The sequence below is a fragment of the Lepisosteus oculatus genome, unplaced genomic scaffold, assembly GCF_040954835.1.
Source record: "Lepisosteus oculatus isolate fLepOcu1 unplaced genomic scaffold, fLepOcu1.hap2 HAP2_SCAFFOLD_79, whole genome shotgun sequence".
Classification (NCBI taxonomy): domain Eukaryota; kingdom Metazoa; phylum Chordata; class Actinopteri; order Semionotiformes; family Lepisosteidae; genus Lepisosteus; species Lepisosteus oculatus.
The window spans coordinates 536,476-554,024 of NW_027168352.1; the positions used below are offsets into that span (position 1 = coordinate 536,476).

The 17,549-nt window shown below is 45.6% G+C and overlaps 4 non-coding genes across 4 annotated transcripts; all 4 read right to left on the minus strand.

Moving 5' to 3' along the window:
• Positions 1–7,353: 7,353 nt before the first annotated feature.
• On the minus strand, positions 7,354–7,435 carry trnas-gcu (transfer RNA serine (anticodon GCU)). Its single transcript has one exon. It is a non-coding gene; the product is annotated as a tRNA-Ser (tRNA).
• Positions 7,436–10,435: 3,000 nt separating this feature from the next.
• Positions 10,436–10,577, minus strand: LOC138235410 (U4 spliceosomal RNA). The gene has a single exon (XR_011188132.1). It is a non-coding gene; the product is annotated as a U4 spliceosomal RNA (small nuclear RNA).
• Positions 10,578–11,747: 1,170 nt separating this feature from the next.
• On the minus strand, positions 11,748–11,889 carry LOC138235401 (U4 spliceosomal RNA). Its single transcript, XR_011188123.1, has one exon. It is a non-coding gene; the product is annotated as a U4 spliceosomal RNA (small nuclear RNA).
• A 230-nt stretch (positions 11,890–12,119) lies between these two features.
• On the minus strand, positions 12,120–12,236 carry LOC138235416 (U5 spliceosomal RNA). The gene has a single exon (XR_011188138.1). It is a non-coding gene; the product is annotated as a U5 spliceosomal RNA (small nuclear RNA).
• Between the last annotated feature and the right edge of the window lie 5,313 nt (positions 12,237–17,549).

The following is a 17,549-nucleotide window of genomic DNA, read 5'->3' on the forward strand; positions in this document are numbered from 1 at the left end:
ACGCTGGGCAAACGTCCCGAGATCAAATTCTTCCGCGACAGGGGTACCTTTAAAGCGGAGACGACGGCACCGAAAATTTTTGGCGCGCCCTCTCTTTAAAGCCCTTGCCAAATACGAAGACAGTACGTACAGTTATAATTCAAACAAAACTAAAAACTACACATCCCAGTTACCATGGTGGTGCTTGTGATCATTGCGTTTAACCAACGAAACAGGGCGAAAAATCAGTCACATGACTTTGGGGCAGAGTTTCGAAAGCTTAACCTATCAGCAACAAAGCGAAATTTACACGATAGGCTACCTCAAACTGTCAGTTACATGACTGTGTATGTCGCTTAAGCCACTCCTATTTGGCATTTTAGTTATGGAGGCGAGAAGACGCCCCCCCCCCCCCGTCTCTGGGTGTCTGATTTGCCGCCATGTTTAACCGTCCGTGTCCGAATGGCAGTAGCTACGCGTACGAAATAAAGTTCATCCCAACTACAAAACAGATATATTTTTGTGGTAAGAGGGCGCAAAACATCAGTATTTACTGCTATTAATTACTGTACGATTTATAGTTGAAATCTGACCCTAGATATAAAGTTAGATATAAAGTTAAAATCTCGACAAAGCAATGTAGGAAACACAGAGAAAAGAAATCCTTTCTGACATCTAAAATCAGTTTCGATCAAGGTCTCTAAAACGAACAAGAAAAAGAGGATTTTCGGAGGGCAATTACGCTGTGTTTATATAGGATAAGTGATCTATGAGCAATCTAATTTCTTGTTCGTTTAAAACAGTGAAATGTCAGCTGCACAAGATCGCACCAGAAACAGCACTCTCTCTGCCTGTCATAGACGTTCAGGAAAGGCTGAATGAAGTCATGTCAAGAACAATAATTCGGTGATCAATAATAACAGTTGTAGCACAAGAAACAAAAGATAATGAAAACTTCTTTAGGCTAAAACTCAAGTTCATTCTACAAATTAAGGCAAATGAAAATTCAGGATGTTAAAGTGCTAGAGGTGTAAAAAATACAAAAATGCACATGAGTAAAAAGTTTTAGAAATGGAGCAGGTGTTGCTTTGAAATAAGCAAACAGAAAAAAAGCCATGACTAAAGTGCAGAAGAGGGATGCAGGAACACTTGCTTAGATATACAACAAAAATCACAAAAAGGTGTATGTTACAAAAGAACATACAAACATGTTCATCATGTACATCAATTTCCCTTCACGATCAATAAAGTCTTTTCTATAAACATGAAACAGAGTGAGGAATCAGAAAATTAGCATGCATAAAAACAGCAATTCTGTCAATAAGCCCTAAATGAATTAATAGCAACCATGGTTTCATGGAGGGCTTCTCAGATAGTTGGGCATTCAGGTAGATTCAGGTAGATTGCCAGGTGAAAGGATTTGTAAACATACTTTGTTAAAGCAAGTCAGTTTTTTCTGCAACACATAAAAGACATTTTTCCAAGAAAGTTTAGCCTTTGTCACTAATGAAACCACTAAATAAAGACATAAATATAGAAATCTTAAGATTTTGTTATTCAATGTTGGTAGCAGGATGAACTGTGCTAAGTGTATATTTTGTCGCAGCGTTGCTGCAAGATGTTAAAAGTGAAAAAAGGTATTTAGAAATGAGTTATTTCAAGAAGAAAATGTTCAGAATAATTGCAAATCTAGCAGGATAGAGAAAGCACAGAAAACAGGCAGTTAGATTGATCAGATTAGTATGAAAAGTTATTTAGCAAAGGGAATGAGAAGGGTGACAAACTAGTATGCTTTAGATCTTTTTATCTGGAGCAGGGAAAACTGATCATGTTTCTCTATAACAATAATAAAAAACTTTATTTTATATATCACCTTTAAAAGTGGCATCTCAAAGCAATACAGTAGATATAAAAACAGATAAAAGGACCACAGATTACAAAGTAAATACATATAAGAAAGACAAGCAGTTAGAGGTGCTACCAAAATTAGAAAATGAAGCAGATACAGACACTAAGTCTTCTGAAAAGAAAGGTTCTGAGGTTAGATTTAAATGCACTCAGGGTACGTGACTGATATCACTGGGAACACAAATTGAGAGCTCTGGGGTGCAGCTAGAGAAGACCCTGTCACCCACAGAATGTAGATGTTCTTGAGGACAGCTAGAAGACCAGAGTCAGACGGACAAAGGTGGGGAGTAGACAGATAATAAGCCATATACTGTAGGTACTGAATGAGGATGAGGATTTTGAAGTTGACTCGAAACCTGATAGGTAACCAATGCAAGGACTTGAAAACAGGTGTAATGCATCCCTGATAGGATTCTAGCTGTCATATTCTGAACATATTGAAGATTGCTCAGTGTGGATTTAATTTCCCCAGTGAACAGGATGTGGATTTATTAATTCTAGAAAAAAAAGCCTTTCTTGATTTCTCTAGTTCTTAGTTTCTCTTGTTCCCTTTAAAATAAACTATTATTCCACAATGCAGAGTATTACATGGACAGTATTTACACATGATATTTGTGATTTAAAGAAATGAACACAAGCAGCTTTTCGAGATTTAAGTGTTGGCTGAGTTATTGCAGGATAAAAAACTAGAGATGTTGGTAAGAAGATAATTTTGGGATAGCTGAGGAATACACTGATAACAAGAACACTTCCTAATGGGGTTAGGCATACTTTTGATGAAGATGATGAAGTTAACAGACTGTATGTTTACATAGATACTGAAATGAGGATTGTATTTTAGATTTTGTGTAGTTGCTAGCATTGAACTGTGTGTTGGATGCACATGAATTGAAGGAATGGGCAAACATCGCTGATGCGGATCCACAGAGCCAGCATATTAAGATGTTTATAATTAGAGGCAATTTGTTTAAATAACTAGGTATGGATACTGATGTGCAAGAGAGGTGGAAAGGCTGTAAAGCCAGCACTATAAAATATTTTATTCTCAGTGAGATGCTGCCATTTCATAGTGGGTTTCTAACACTTTGTATAGTTCAATCCACACAGTGCCTTAACTTCCATCCATTTCTAATCTCTTTATCCAGTACAGAGGATTTGGAGCCTATCCCAGTAAGCAACTGACACAAGGCAGAATACACCCTGGACATAGCGCCAGTCTATCACAGGACAGACAGACACAAACACACACACACCAGGGCCAGTTTTCCCATAAACCAATTAACTTACCAGTATGTTTTGGAGTGCGAGAGGGAGTCATATCACACATATGGAGAAAAACCATGTAACCCAGAGAGAACATGCAAACCCCACACACACAGGATGGGACCTGGGACCCCAGTGCTCCAAGATAGCAATGCTAACCACTTTGCCACCATTATAAATGAATGGATATCTTAGTTATCTTTCTAGTTCACAGGTTTGCATGCAAAATTTAATTTTGAAAGCCACTGAGACATCAGGTACTACTGTTGTATTTATGAAAAAGAAACAATTAAGTGACTTAAAAGTAAAAAGAGATAGTTCATATTGCTTGATTAATTTTAAAAACTAAGTTATAAATGCAGACGCGATCGCTGCCATAAGCACTCCAGGCAGTAGAACGTTCGTTCTGTACTGCTGCGCTCCGCAGCTCCTCCCTCTCTCGGTGCCGCGCCCCTCTCTGACAGAGCGCTGTGGGCGCAACGCTATTTTCAGAGCCTCTGATTGGGAAAAAAAGACCTGCTGATCAGTTTCACACACCAGGAAGAGAAAAGAATGGGATTTTTTCTCTTCGAAACGTGTGTTGTCTTTATGAAATTCGTGTATTTTAAACGTTTAATTAAGAAGTAAAAACCTTACAGCGTACACAAAGATTCTGAGCTGATCACGAGGAAGAAAAATCACCCATTTTTCACGCATAAAAAGTGGTTTTTAACTCTCGAAACCTGTTTTTATATGTTTTAAAGTCGTGCAATGTCTAAGTTAAGCAGGAACACATCATTATATCTCATTATTTATTTTTTTTTTAATTTAAAAATCGTTTTCCCAGCCTAGTACAGGCCGGGCAATTCTGAATTTCTGCATCAATTTCGCAACACTGGGGATCTAAACAGGTTTTACCAGCTTTAACACAGGCGTGTGCGTTCTTGTGGCTATACACCGAATGGTAGTTAGTGCAAAAATATGCCGCCCCCACAAAAGCTTTAATATTTAAAACCCCATAAAAATGCTCTTCATGCAGTAGAACAAAAAGTATTTTAGAATTAGGTGGTGTGGGCCCCGTTGTAAAATATTTCCAATCACCCTTGTCGTGGTACAAAATTTTAATGACCACCTTGCTTTCCTGCTTTCCAAAAGATCAGCACCGTGTACGAAGGAGCCACATTAAAACTACTCGAACGTGCAAAACGTGCGAGAAGAGGGGGCGCTTGTTTCCAGCCGAAACTTCTCGTGTGTGAGACGAGCTGACCATCGCTGCAGGAGGTGGGAGGGTTACTCTGGTAGACAGGGCTGACCTTCGGCAATAGTATTTATACTCTCCAAGATGATATTTGCACTTTCTGGAGAGGCGATTTTCTGCACTTCAGTAGCCCGATTTCGTCGATTGCGTAGAGAGGGCTGTAGAATGTGGCGCCGACTTTCCTGCTCCGTCCATGACAGGCGTGCTGGACTCTGGAGAGAGAGCACGGTCCATCAGCGCACTCCAATAAAGGCACTGGAAGCAGCTGAATCGCATTGGCGAAGCTCAGCGCTGGGCCGCTGGGCACATCTTACCACCGTTTCCGTAGTGTAGTGGTTATCACGTTCGCCTCACACGCGAAAGGTCCCCGGGTGGAAACAGACTTCAGACTTCTTTTGTCGCCACGCACAAAAGGGGATTGGGGATTCGCCTAGCGCTGTGATCGAACAGACCCACTCACCTCTTAGTGTGGCGGGATCTGCACAGTGCATGTCGCAGCGCATCCTGCTTTCACTTCAATGCGCGTCCTGATGTACCCCGGTCTCCCGCGTGACAGGTGGGGACAGGTCCTATACTAACGAGGAAGACATCGCTCTCTCCGACCCCCGGCATCGTGTCCCGACCCACCGTGCTGGAAGCCGATGCGTGCTGTGATTCCTTTACGGAGCAGAAATGACAACCGAGGAGCCGAGAGATCATTTCAGCATTTCGCGTCTGAACGTCTGAACACAAACGACCAACTCGGAATGACTTGCCTTTGACGCTTTTCAAAGCGTTCTTTGTGCACGACGACTGCGCCGCCTAGCAGATACAAATGGGTTGTACAACTTTGAACTAGCAAATGGAAGAGGGCTAAGCCCCCTCTCTTTAAGCCCAGGTTCAATCTGTCTCCCAGAATCACCAGGGCGCACACACACACACCCGTGCCGTTGAAGTGCTCTGCTTCATTTCTAAGGGCAACTCAACATTCCCTCCTACCCCGAGTGCAGAAAAGACAGCGTCTGCAGCAACAGCAGCTCAGGTCTCTGCCCATCTCCTCTGCTCTGCAGCTCCTGCGGAGTGGAGTCCTGCCTGGAGCTGTGTTTGCAGGCGGCGGCTCCCCGTGCCCTGTCTGTGCGTCGTGAAATTAATTAATAACGTTAATAAATTTATAAAGTTAATTTATAAAGTTAATAAAGTTATAAATTAGAAATTAATAACGATATAATTATATTCATGTACCGCAACACAAGAATAGTACACGCTGTACATTGTCTGTCAATAATGTTTCTGTAGTGCTTTTTCAGCACTCAGCATGTGACTGTGCTGGTGGCGCTGTGGGTTAGGTTCCTGACTTCCACGTCACACGGTCTATGATTGAATCCCATAGAACTATGACTTCATTTTTTAACAAACATTTCTTTGAAAAAATGAAACGTTTCCCTTGGTCAGAGATTAAATAAAACCTCACTTTTTTTGAGGTTTTACTGTGCAGAGTGAGGTTTTACCTCACGTTTTTTGAGCAGAAGGTTTACTGTGACCTGAGAAGGGCCAGTCACGGTGGTACACACACACGCTCTCACTCATCTGAGCTACACGGCTACCAAGATGATCTCGGGTGCGCCGAGCTGGTACGGAACATATTGAACTGATCGACGGCGAATTGTCTCTCAGACAGGCTTTTCACCTCTGAGCTCCCTGGCTGACAGTAATCAGCTAGGTAGTGAAACAGTCAGCTGCTTCTAAGCCTTAAACAGCTGCATCTCGGCGCTTCCACGGAGAGATGATTTGAAAGCTGAACATCGCCCATTGGGAACACCTTACTATCACTAGTTTAAGAGACTCTTAAGGTCTTGCAGAGGTGCCTGTCTAATAGCATGCGCTTTGCAAGCTATAGGTGTTTAGGCTGAGGCAGAATGCCTGTTAACAAAATGTTTTTCTAAAGGTGTGTCCAAGTGGCTGCAAAAGGACAACACTCCTGGGGCGACGTGGCTCAGCTCCTGCACTTGATTATAATGCCGTTACGTGTCGAAGCAGTAATTTACGTAATCCTACCACTGCAACACGGGGAATAGAGAGAAATGAGCACACGCTACAAATCGTCTCAATCACTCCCTAGAGTCGTAAGGCGCATTGAAGGGTGCACCCCCATCATTAATCGTTGCGCCTCTGTGAAAGGAAAGCTCTTGGGCAGTCTTTGAAACAGCTCGGATGAAACACTTGATTGCTTCCATGTGCATCTGGAGCCCACTTCTTATTTTCACTTCACGCCGCCCAAAGCATTTCTAAAACAGGAGATTCGCGTTTGGGAATGCGCCCTGCCCTACAAATAAAACAGGTCTACGGGTCTGAAACCTGCTCCACAGAAAACAGCTCTGTTGCGCTTTTGATCAAAGGGAGATTCACTCTTCTTACTTTTTGATGACATAACACCCAAAGGGGCTTCTTTGGAGCTGGATTCCAACCACCATCCTTAAGTTTCTTGGCGGTATCCTTTACAGTCCTCTGTTCGGTCAACAAGGGACTGAAGGGGGCAGCTTTCCTCAGACATACAGTGCAATGTACTGTAGTGTTCCCCTTCATTGAATTCGCAGTTCTGCATCAGACCTCTAACTCGTTTCCTTAGCTTGGATTTAAGCCACGAAGCAGGCTTCTACTGTATAAACTTCTAGAGGAATCACAAACTATTTGAGAGGCCACCATCCCAGGGGGACCTGACAAAGTCTATCCCTAAACACCTAGCGCAGTCTCTCGAGAGACTGTCAAAAATCGCTTTCTCTGTTTGCATTGCAAGTGAGTGAAAATGCGGTCTCAAACCAGAGCTACTTGGCAGCAGCGGCATGTAAATACCGTTACTGTTACTGCTCGATACCGACGTTAGCCTACTATACCATGTTCAGCCACCGCTAGAAAATGTACGGCTCTAGAACCGGAGCAAACGACAGGAGGGCCAACGCCGAACGGGCACAAGTGTCAGACATGGAGCACGACGAGGATGGGATTTGAACCCATGCGTGCAGAGCACAATGGATTAGCAGTCCATCGCCTTAACCACTCGGCCACCTCGTCAATGAAACTGGGCTGTCCGGACATGGGTTGGCGCGCTCCAGATGATCTTTTTCTTTTTTTCCCACGTAATCGAGGGTCATTTTCCTGTTCCACATGCGATTTCAACATTTTCCTTGGGAGATGTCAAGCCAGCAAGCCACTGCTGTGGTTCAATGGCCAGTGTGGAGTTCAGTGGCCCTGTTGTACACAGAAAGCACATTGAGCTCCTTGGACATGAAAAGTTCCAGATAAAAGCCATTTGTCATCCTTTCTCTTGGTGTCGATGTTGCTATTGTATGTAAAGGTGGCAACTTGCTCAGCAAGCAGGCGGAGCACACACCGAATGCAGATGTGTCTGAGTGGTGTGTCCAAGTGGCTGCAAAAGGACAGCGCTCCTGGGGCGCCGTTGCTTAGTTGGTTAAAGCTCCTGTCTAGTAAACAGGAAATCCTGGGTCCGAATCCCAGCGGTGCCTTTTTTTGTTCTGTGTTCTCGAACAGAACTGGTCATTATGGACAACCGCATACGTCTAGACTTAATTAAATGCAAGTATTCATTTCCTGTCTTAAACGACTTGTTTTTCTTAAAATGGATGCAACTTGCAAAACATGAAATACAAACATCGCTAATCAGTGCTCGCGGCTGGCAAAAAAAAAAAGAGTCAGCAATGTTTTTTTCTTTAACCTTAAGCCTGCTAACGGAGAAGAACCTAGTCGCCACATCACATACATCCGTTTCAACGATAAGAAGGTAACAACTATCCTCACTCCAGAGTAAATCTCACATTGAGGGCATATTTTTTTCCACTTTACCATGAGTCGGGCTCAGCTGCACAGAGGCGAGAGCAGAGCAATGAGGTCAGGGGGACAGGGGAGTCACACGCTGGCGGTTTGAACACGCAGAAGATCACTGAGGGATCCACAGTATGTGGATCCTCCGTGCGCCATCATTCCACACTCCAGACTCTGAATCCTGCCATCCGAGTTAAGACCTCGGCGGAACCTGAGGCGCAGTTCTTTCTTAAAACGTAATCTGGTGAGCATTTCTAGAATCGTACTTGTATAGATGCAGCCTTTAATGTGTTGCTAGGTTAAAATTGATGACTTCTTGAACTTCAGTAGGCAACTGCCCTCTTGATTTCGGGTTTAATTTCTTTATTACAGGGGCGCTTTTATGATGACAGAGTCATGTTCAGGTACTTTGCTTGATGGAGGAAGCTCATTTCGGACTCTGTGATCTGCTCACCTGGAAAGGTCTGCTGTACTACTACAAGAGAGAAGTAGAGTCTGGAGGAAGGGACAATTTTATGATGCTTTGGAAGGTAATGTTTTTTTTTTCTTTGAAATCGAAATGAATACTCAAGTTGTGTATAATGTAATAATTTAAGTAGAATAGATTCTAATAATATAATGATCCAGTGTGTTGCACTACTTCACTGCTTCACTGCTCTATGCCGTCTGGAAATAAATCCTCAGACTACTTACTGCCCTGGGCATGTACCAATAAATTACAGGAGCACATCTATATATCACTGCGTTGAAGCAGGAGACACAATCACTGCAAACACATCCTAAATACAGTGTTCCAGCAACTTTGACCTCATCCAGAACGTATCATTTCTTGAAAGGAATTGCTGTCCGAATGCACATCTGAATCCCAAACAGAATCTCTAGTAAAATACGATCATTTGTGAAACAGGTAAATGTCTCAGGGGCCCATTCCTCATTCTCAAGACACATGTATGCAGTACGTACACCATGCATTGAGCAATAGGGATTAAAGACACCACAGGTAAGGTTAGAAGACATTCTGACTATATTCTAAAATATTGGACTCATATTCTTATGATGGCAGACATGATGCTGTGTTTAATACCGGGGTTAATGGACATTATATGACTGTCAATTCTGTTTTGTTTTGGAGACTCTTGGCTGCCTATGTGGTACAGTGCAGCGTGAAGAAAACATTTTCCAAAACTGTGTCAGCTCAAAAGTTGTAAGAAAACCTTTCCAGCTGCTTTAACTCTCTTCATTTTTGTCATTTAATTGTCTGTCGGCACTATGTGGCAGCGTTGCATGACAACCCATCTCACCACGGAAAGGAACCTAACAGCTTTTGTAAGAGAGGAGAAAAGGACCTGGCCCATACGGGGATTGAACCCACGACCTTGGCATTATTAGCACCACGCTCTAACCAACTGAGCTAACCAGTTGGCTAACCAGCCTCATGACAGCAATCCTCTCTGTGCTGCAAAAAATCGAACTCAGGGAATTTCTTTTGCCCTCCTTTGAATAGAAAGCCGTGTAATTCAGTGTACGGGCTTTCTCGTGCAGTTTCATGGTTCTTGTAACCCAAATCCTACACTGGCGTGAAGTGACCCCCCATTTCACAGCATTTTTCAGCTGATTTAAAATGTACCTAAAGGAGAAGCATTATTGAAGACCATCAATTACCATCAAAGGTTTTTGTGGTCATTTTTAATGACCACAGAGCGCTGTGACCTCGGTTTTACATCTCACCCAAGAGACAGCGCCCTTTTACAACACAGCGTCTCCGTCACTATGCTGGGGAATTGGGACCCGCACAGACCTCAGGGTGAGCGCCCCCCCACCGGCACCATTAACACCGCTTCCAGCTGGAAACTTTGTTTTTCCCTGTAGCTCACCCTCATCCGGGTACTGACCTGGCTAACACCTGCTTTGCTTCAGTGGGTTTTCAGTTGCGAGTTGCAAGGGGATGCAAGTGATGGAGCCGCTCGCTGCAAAAGCCACTGCTTTGGCTGGGAATCGAACCAGAGCCTCCCGTGTGGGAAGTGAGGATTCTACCACTGAACCAACAATGCTCAGTGCCCGGGCCTTCAAAAAAGATGCTTTTTTGGTGCTCTGTTAAAAAAGCGTCGACATTACCTCTTTCAAAAGGCTTCACTTTCCTAGTCACATTCCAAGGCTCATTGAACCCGGGCTGTTTCCTCCAGCGGTATAGTATTGCAGTTAGACAGCACGATGCCTGCAAGACTATGTCACGCTCTGACGAGACTGTCAAAAATTGCTTTCGCCGATTGTATTGCAAACCGGCGGAAGCGGGGTATTGGGAAAAGTTTTCAACTAGAAATACTCGCGCCTCGGCTAAACCTCACAGGCTACGATACTGCCAATGCGCAAAGCTGACGGTTGCCAGGCAACCGCGGGGATCCTATGGAAATCGTTATCAATCGACTCATGGCATGTCGTTGCTGTAACGCTTCATATTTGTCGTCTTCTTCTTCTAGCTTGAGGTTTTAAAGAATTTCATGACAGACAAGGGCTCCGTCGGGAACAAAGGGCGTTGTGAGAAAACCGTTGCTTATTTTCAGCAGCAGAAATACAACCCTTTAAATACAAGATGACAGAACAATGACGAAGGGCACGCCGGGTGGAACTCATGCACTACAGAGGAAAGGGGGCGGGCACGTACAGTTCACATTCAAGCCACAAGTACTCTTCTCGGATGTTGCACAAACAAATCCTAACGTCCTGAAAGCATTGCAGCATGTTTGTGTCCCACTTCCCGTGGCTGCGGGACGACTGACACGAACGGACAAACACAATCTGTGGCGTTTAGCGTGACATAGTCTTGCAGGCATCGTGCTGTCTCACTGCAATACTATACCGCTGGAGGAAACAGCCCGGGTTCGATGAGCCTTGGAATGTGACTAGGAAAGTGAAGCCTTTTGAAAGAGGTAAAGCACTGCACAACGGAACTGAGGGAGAATCTTACAATGATTTCGAATGAATTCTGTATGCGTTAAAAGACAGCTATACACAGAAAACATGCAGGACACTGCTCATGATGTTTCCCGAGCCGAAACACAGTGCGTTTTTCCAAGCCATCTGACAAAGCCCGCCCACTGAAAACTGCAGCAGATCGTGTAAATACGTTCAACTTTGTAACTACTGCACGCACAGGAAGCAGAATAAATTCCTCTTTTCAAACTGTCAAAGGTTTGCTTTGCGAACGCTGCAGGACATCGCACAATCTCTTTTGAACGGGGACAAACAATTTCTTATGGGGCGCAGTAAGTACAGACGTTTAAAAAGCTCCACTCATGCCGACGATGCAGCATGAAGAAGCGCAACCTAACGTTTGACAGACAAAAGCCGGGCGCCGCTACGAGCAATATGAAATCAAACTGACAGCACACGGCGTTTCGCGCTGACTCAAAAGTGATCTCGACAGACGCTGTTCTCTGCATAACGCTGAAAGAGCTAAAGAGCGTTTCTGTTGAGACGTAACAAGCTCGTTTCTTTCTACCATGATGTCACCATGACCAAATCTGTCTTTAAACACCTTGCTCAGTCTCTGACGAGACTGTCAAAAATTGCTTTCGCCGATTGTATTGCAAACCGGCGGAAGCGGGGGATTGGGAAAAGTTTTCAACTAGCAATAATCGCGCCTCGGCTAAACCTCACAGGCTACGATACTGCCACTGCGCAAAGCTGACGGTTGCCAGGCAACCGCAGGGATCCTATGGAAATCGTTATCAATCGTCTGATGGCATGTCGTTGCTGTAACGCTTCATATTTGCGGCCGGACACTTCCCGCCCCCCAAAGAAAAGAGCGCCAATCAGACAGGCGGAGACCGAGGACTCGCAGAGCAGACGGCCACAGTCGCCGTAATAAGAGCGATTGTGAGCGGTTTTGTTTTCTCTCTTTGACCAGCCCAGCTGCGCCCCACCCGAAGGCAGGGAAGCACAAAAATTGTATGGAACTCATTCATGCTCCTCTCCATGGAAATCTTTAGTAAAAGACAAAAGATTTGTACGACATGAAGAGAAACCAGAGTGCGTGGCTGGACAGCTGCAGGAGCCCAGGCCGCCCTCAAGTCCTCTGCCCTGCCAGTCGTGGTTGGCAATGCACCTGGCCTTACAAACGAGCCAGTGGGGCCCATTCGGCTCCGGGCTCATCGCCTGCGGCTCTCAGCTTACCTGGCAGGGGAGATACCTTGATCAGCCTGGAGTAGTTGGATTGTTTTCTTGTTTTGTGGAAGCAGTGTTTGTTTTGCAGTTTGAGATGGCAACCTTTGGATCCCGCAAGAATGCTGTAAGTTTTGAGCTTTTGGATGACCTCTTCATGGATCGTATGCAGTTCAGCAGAAAAGTGTTACAGAAGGAACTTGGCTTTGAACCTCGGCACTTGGATTTCATCTTCGCTCTCCCAGGTCAGAAAGCATTTGAGGGTGTTTTTGCTACCTATTCTCTGTTTGAACAATGTGTGGATGTGTTTGAGGCAAAAAGAGGGAAAGTTCCTGCTCTTGAGAAGATCAACTTGCAGCCTCTGACACAGAGAGAGAGGAAAACGGTGCATGTTGTTATGTTCTCGGAAATGGCAAAGACGGAGGACATTCACACCTGGCTTAAGCAGTACTGCACCGTCCACCATAGAACTGAGGTTAGAGATGTTGACGGTATAAAAACAGGAGCAAGGAAATTCGAGGGTCGCTTGCTACCGGACAATGTAAATGGAGGCTTAAGGCACCTGCCCTCTACAATCCGGCTGGGCGCCTGCAATGGCTATGTTTTTTATGTGGGACAACCAAAGGTGTGTCGGCGCTGTGGTGCTGTGGGACACCTGGCATCGTCCTGCACTGTGAAATGCTGCAAGACCTGTGGCAAACAGGGACATTTAGCCTCTGACTGTTCAATGCTGCCAAAGTGCAATTTATGTGGCTCGGAAGGACACATTTTTAAGAACTGCCCTCACGCCTACGCCAATAAACTCAAAATGAGAAAGGATGAGGCAGTGCTTGTTTCAGCCAAACCGGCCCGAAAAGCCAAAGCAAACAACAAGTCAAACAAAGAACCCTTGTTGGACAAAGAGTCTTAGCCTCCAGCCAGGATCAGTCCTGCTGTGGCTCCGGGGCCGGTGGAAGAGAAATCCACTACGCTCCCACAACCGCAGACTGCACCAGACAAGCACGAGGGTTTGAAAACCCCAGAGAACAGCGAGGACCCCTCCCCCACTCCTGCTCCTCAGAACGAGGGCCAGTGTGGGGCCCCCCGGTGGAGCGGGTCCAGCGACGATACCCAGGATTCAGCGGAGCTGCTTTTCTTAGACTCTGCAAGTGCTACAGATGCCCTCCTCTCCTCCATCCAGTCCATCACGGAGGATCTGCAGCAGCTGGTGGGTGAGGGGGAAGAGGAGACTGGTGCATCGGCTGCACCCCTTTCCCCTCAGTGCTCCCAGGAGCTGGACTTGAGGAAAAGGAAAAATGACTCTGTTTTCTCCCCGAGCGAGGAGGAAGGAGAGCATGGCGATGGGGACAGCTGGAACCCCTCCACCCCTCCCTCTACCCCCTTCCTTGAAATGGACTCCGTGAATGCTTTTACTGCTGCCACCCTGATGAAGGCTCATTCAGAGGATGGCTGGCAGGAAATTGGTAAGAAGAAAAAGAAAAAGAAGAAGGTAACAGGTGAGACAGAAGAGAAATGTGTTTTGTAAAGACTGGTTCCACTTTCTTATGTAATATGGCTCTAAACATAATTTCTCTTAACACCAGAGGTATCAATGACAGAGTTAAATGCCAGTCTGTCTTTGATTACCTCCAGCAGAGAGAGGGAGATGTGTTGATGTTGCAGGAGTGTGCTTTAGCATATCAAGAGAGGTATAAAAGCTTTGAAGATAGGTGGGATAAAGGGCCTTCTGTTTGGTCAGGGGACAATAACAACAGAGCCTCTGGCGTGGCCATTCTTTTCAAAGGATGGGCTTTCAAATTGAAAAGTATTCAGAGGGTCATAGATGGCAGGTTGCTGTGTGTGGATGTGGAATGGGGGACCGTTAACCTGCGGCTAATCAATGTGTATTGTCCTACTGACGTGGGAGGAAGGGTGGAGCTACTCAAGGCACTCTCTCCCCTATTGTTATGTAGCACAGACGTGATAGTGGGAGGGGATTTTAATTGTATCTTAGAGCACACAGACAGGCAGTCTAGCTCTCCGATAAAATTGGATTCCAGCTCACTGGCCCTGCAAAACTTAGTTCAAGACTTTAAACTCTCAGACACATATAGATGTATATATCCCACAACAGCAGGATATACATGGTCAGGGAGGAATAGCAGCTCCAGAATTGACTATTGCTTTGTCTCAGAGAGAGTGAAAGTTGTTGGGGTCACTCTTCAGCCTGTCTTCTTCTCAGATCATCAGGCTTTAGGGTGTAGAGTGGAACTCCAGGGCGGGACTGTCTTTGGAACAGGCCTCTGGAAACTCAACACAAAGCTGCTAGAGAATGAGGGGGTAGTATCCCGCTACAAGGAGAAACTATCACAGTGGTTGTCCTTGCAGTGTCTGTACGGGTCAGTAGGAGAGTGGTGGGAGGAGGTGAAGGTGAGGACTAAGGCCTTTTTCATGGCTGAGGGAAGGAAGGCTGCTGCCAGACGGAGAGGAGTGCTAGCCAGGAAACAGAGGCAGCTGCAGCGTCTCTACACGATGCTGCACAGTGGCTTCGATGTGCTCGAGGATATCACCCTTTTAAAAAGGGACATCCGGAGCATAGCCGAAGAAAGTAGTCGAGGAGTGCTGTTAAGAAGCAGAGTGCAGTTCTTGGAAGAAAATGAGAAGTGTACTCGCCTCTTTTTCAGGAAAGTGGTAGGCTCCAAGTCTGTCATGGAAAGTGTAGTTGATGAGGAGGGACGAGAGAGAACAGGGCCGAGTGCTATCCTCTCCTGCACCGAGGCCTTCTACTCAAGACTGTACAGCTCTACAGAGGTAAAGGATGAAGAAATTCATTTTTTTACCTCAAAGCTAGAAAACGTTTTGAGTGAAGAAGATAGGGAAGTACTTGAGAGGGATTTGACAGTAGAAGAGCTGAGACAGGCTATGGAGAGCTTACAGCAGGGGAAAACTCCGGGTGCTGACGGGCTCCCTAAAGAATTTTATTGCACCTTTTGGGATCTGCTTCAGGATCCGCTACTGCTCCTATTCGAGGAAAGCTATAAGACAGAATTGCTGCCTGACTCCTTAAGAGAAGGCACTATCTCTCTCTTGTTTAAGAAAGGAGCAAAGAATGACATAAAGAACTGGAGACCCCTCAGCCTGTTAGGCGTGGACACTAAGATCCTGTCCAAAGCCCTTTTCCTGCGCCTACAAAATGTAGTGGCCTCACTGGTAGGGAAAGAACAGACTTGTGGGATAGCAGGACGCCTGATGAGCGACAACCTGGCCTTGTTGAGGGATGTCTGTCTGTACTCAGAGGATCGCTCCCTCCCTCTGTGCATTTTAGGTGTAGACCTAGAAAAGGCCTTTGACCGCCTAAACCGGCAGTACTTAACATCGGTACTTGAGCACATGAAGTTTGGCCCCATCATGAGAAAGTGGATTAACCTGCTGTACACAGGTAGCAACAGCAGAGTCATGGTTAATGGCAATAGATCACGCCCCTTTGAAGTCTGTTCAGGGGTGAGGCAGGGCTGCCCATTATCCCCCTTGTTATTCGTTTTGGCTATGGAGCCCTTAGCCTGTGCCTTGCGCCAGGATCAGGCCATTAATGGGATACCAGTGCCTGGAAGTGGGGGAGGAGAGGTAAAGACATCTCTATACATGGATGACGTCACCCTGCTCCTCTCTGACAATGCCTCAATTAGCAGAGCTCTGCAGTGCTGTGATCAGTTCTACTTGGCTTCCTCTGCAAAAATTAACAAATCTAAGAGTGAGATTTTTTATCAGAACTGGAGGGAGCCAAAAGAAGGACATGATCTCAGGCTGCAAGAGAAGAGAATTAAGGTCCTGGGGGTGTATTTTGGAGAAGAGATGGGAACAGTAAATTGGCAGAACAAATTGCCAATCTTAAACAAAAAACTGATGCAATGGAAGGACCGAGACCTCACCATGACAGGGAAGCTGCTGGTCATCAAAGCCGAGCTCTTGCCTGTCTTGATTTTTCTGGCTTCTACCTTCCCAATCCCACACCGTGTTGCGGCGGTGCTGAGGAGATTGATGTTTCAATTTCTATGGGGTGGGAAGCAGGAAAGACTCAGAAGGGAAATAATGTACAGGCCGCTACCCTCAGGGGGGAAGTCTGTCCCAGATATTGCTACGAAGCTGCTGTGCATTTTCCTGGCCTCTGTGCTGAGAGGCTTTGCAACAGCACCTGCAGCGCGTACCTGGACTTATTTTTCCAGGCTCTGGGTAGGTAGGGAGGTGTTCAGAGTGTGGGGTGTCAGACCCAAGCTGGATGTCCCACTCTCTGACACATGCCCTGCAATTTATGGGACAGTTAAAAGTTTTCTAAGATCTCACCCAATTGGCCATATTCCCCTCCGAGATGTCAGCGTCCAAAAACTGGAAGATTTCGTTGCACCCCAGAATAATAGGCAGACGCCTGTGGGCATTTTAACATCAGCCCAAACAAGGAAGGTGTGGAAACACACATCCTCTAAGTTTCTGTGCAACATTCACAGAGATTTAGCCTGGAGTGTCGTCCACCAGTGCTTACCGGTACGAACTTTCTTGTACCGTAGGGGCCTCACCCCCAGCCCTCGCTGCGTTAGGGTGGACTGCGGCGAGGAGGAGACTGTGACCCATCTCCTGTGGTCCTGTTTTTTTGCTAAGGCCTTCTGGGCACAGTTTGAAGATTGGTTGCAGGCTCTCTCGCCCCAATTTACCCTGACCGCTGCTTTCGTCATATACGGCATCTCTCCTGTCAAACTTCCTCCTGACGTGTTTGACAGGATCTGGGCCGTGGTGAACAGTGGGAAAGACGCCCTGTGGAGACTGAGGAACATGGGGCTGTTCAAAGGCATCGAGGTCCCAGTCAAGGCAGCAGGTAGCCTGGCCCTGTTCATCACCCGAGAGAACTATTACCTCAGAGATCTGTGGAGAGAAGGGAGGGAGGAAGCAGAAAATCTGTGGGAAATAGAGAGCATAGGTCAATATCTCAAGAGACTGTGAAAAACATTATCATGTTTAAGTAAAGAATGTGATTTGCACCAGAAAAAAAGAAATTGTTACTATGTAACTGTTGCCGTGTCAAAATGTAATGAGATGTGATCATATATACTGTTTTAAGTATGTATATTAATGTAAAGCTTTCTGATTTGTGATGTCCTGTATTTTATTGTGAAAAGAAAATAAAGTTCTTAAAAATCGAAAAATCGAAATCAGT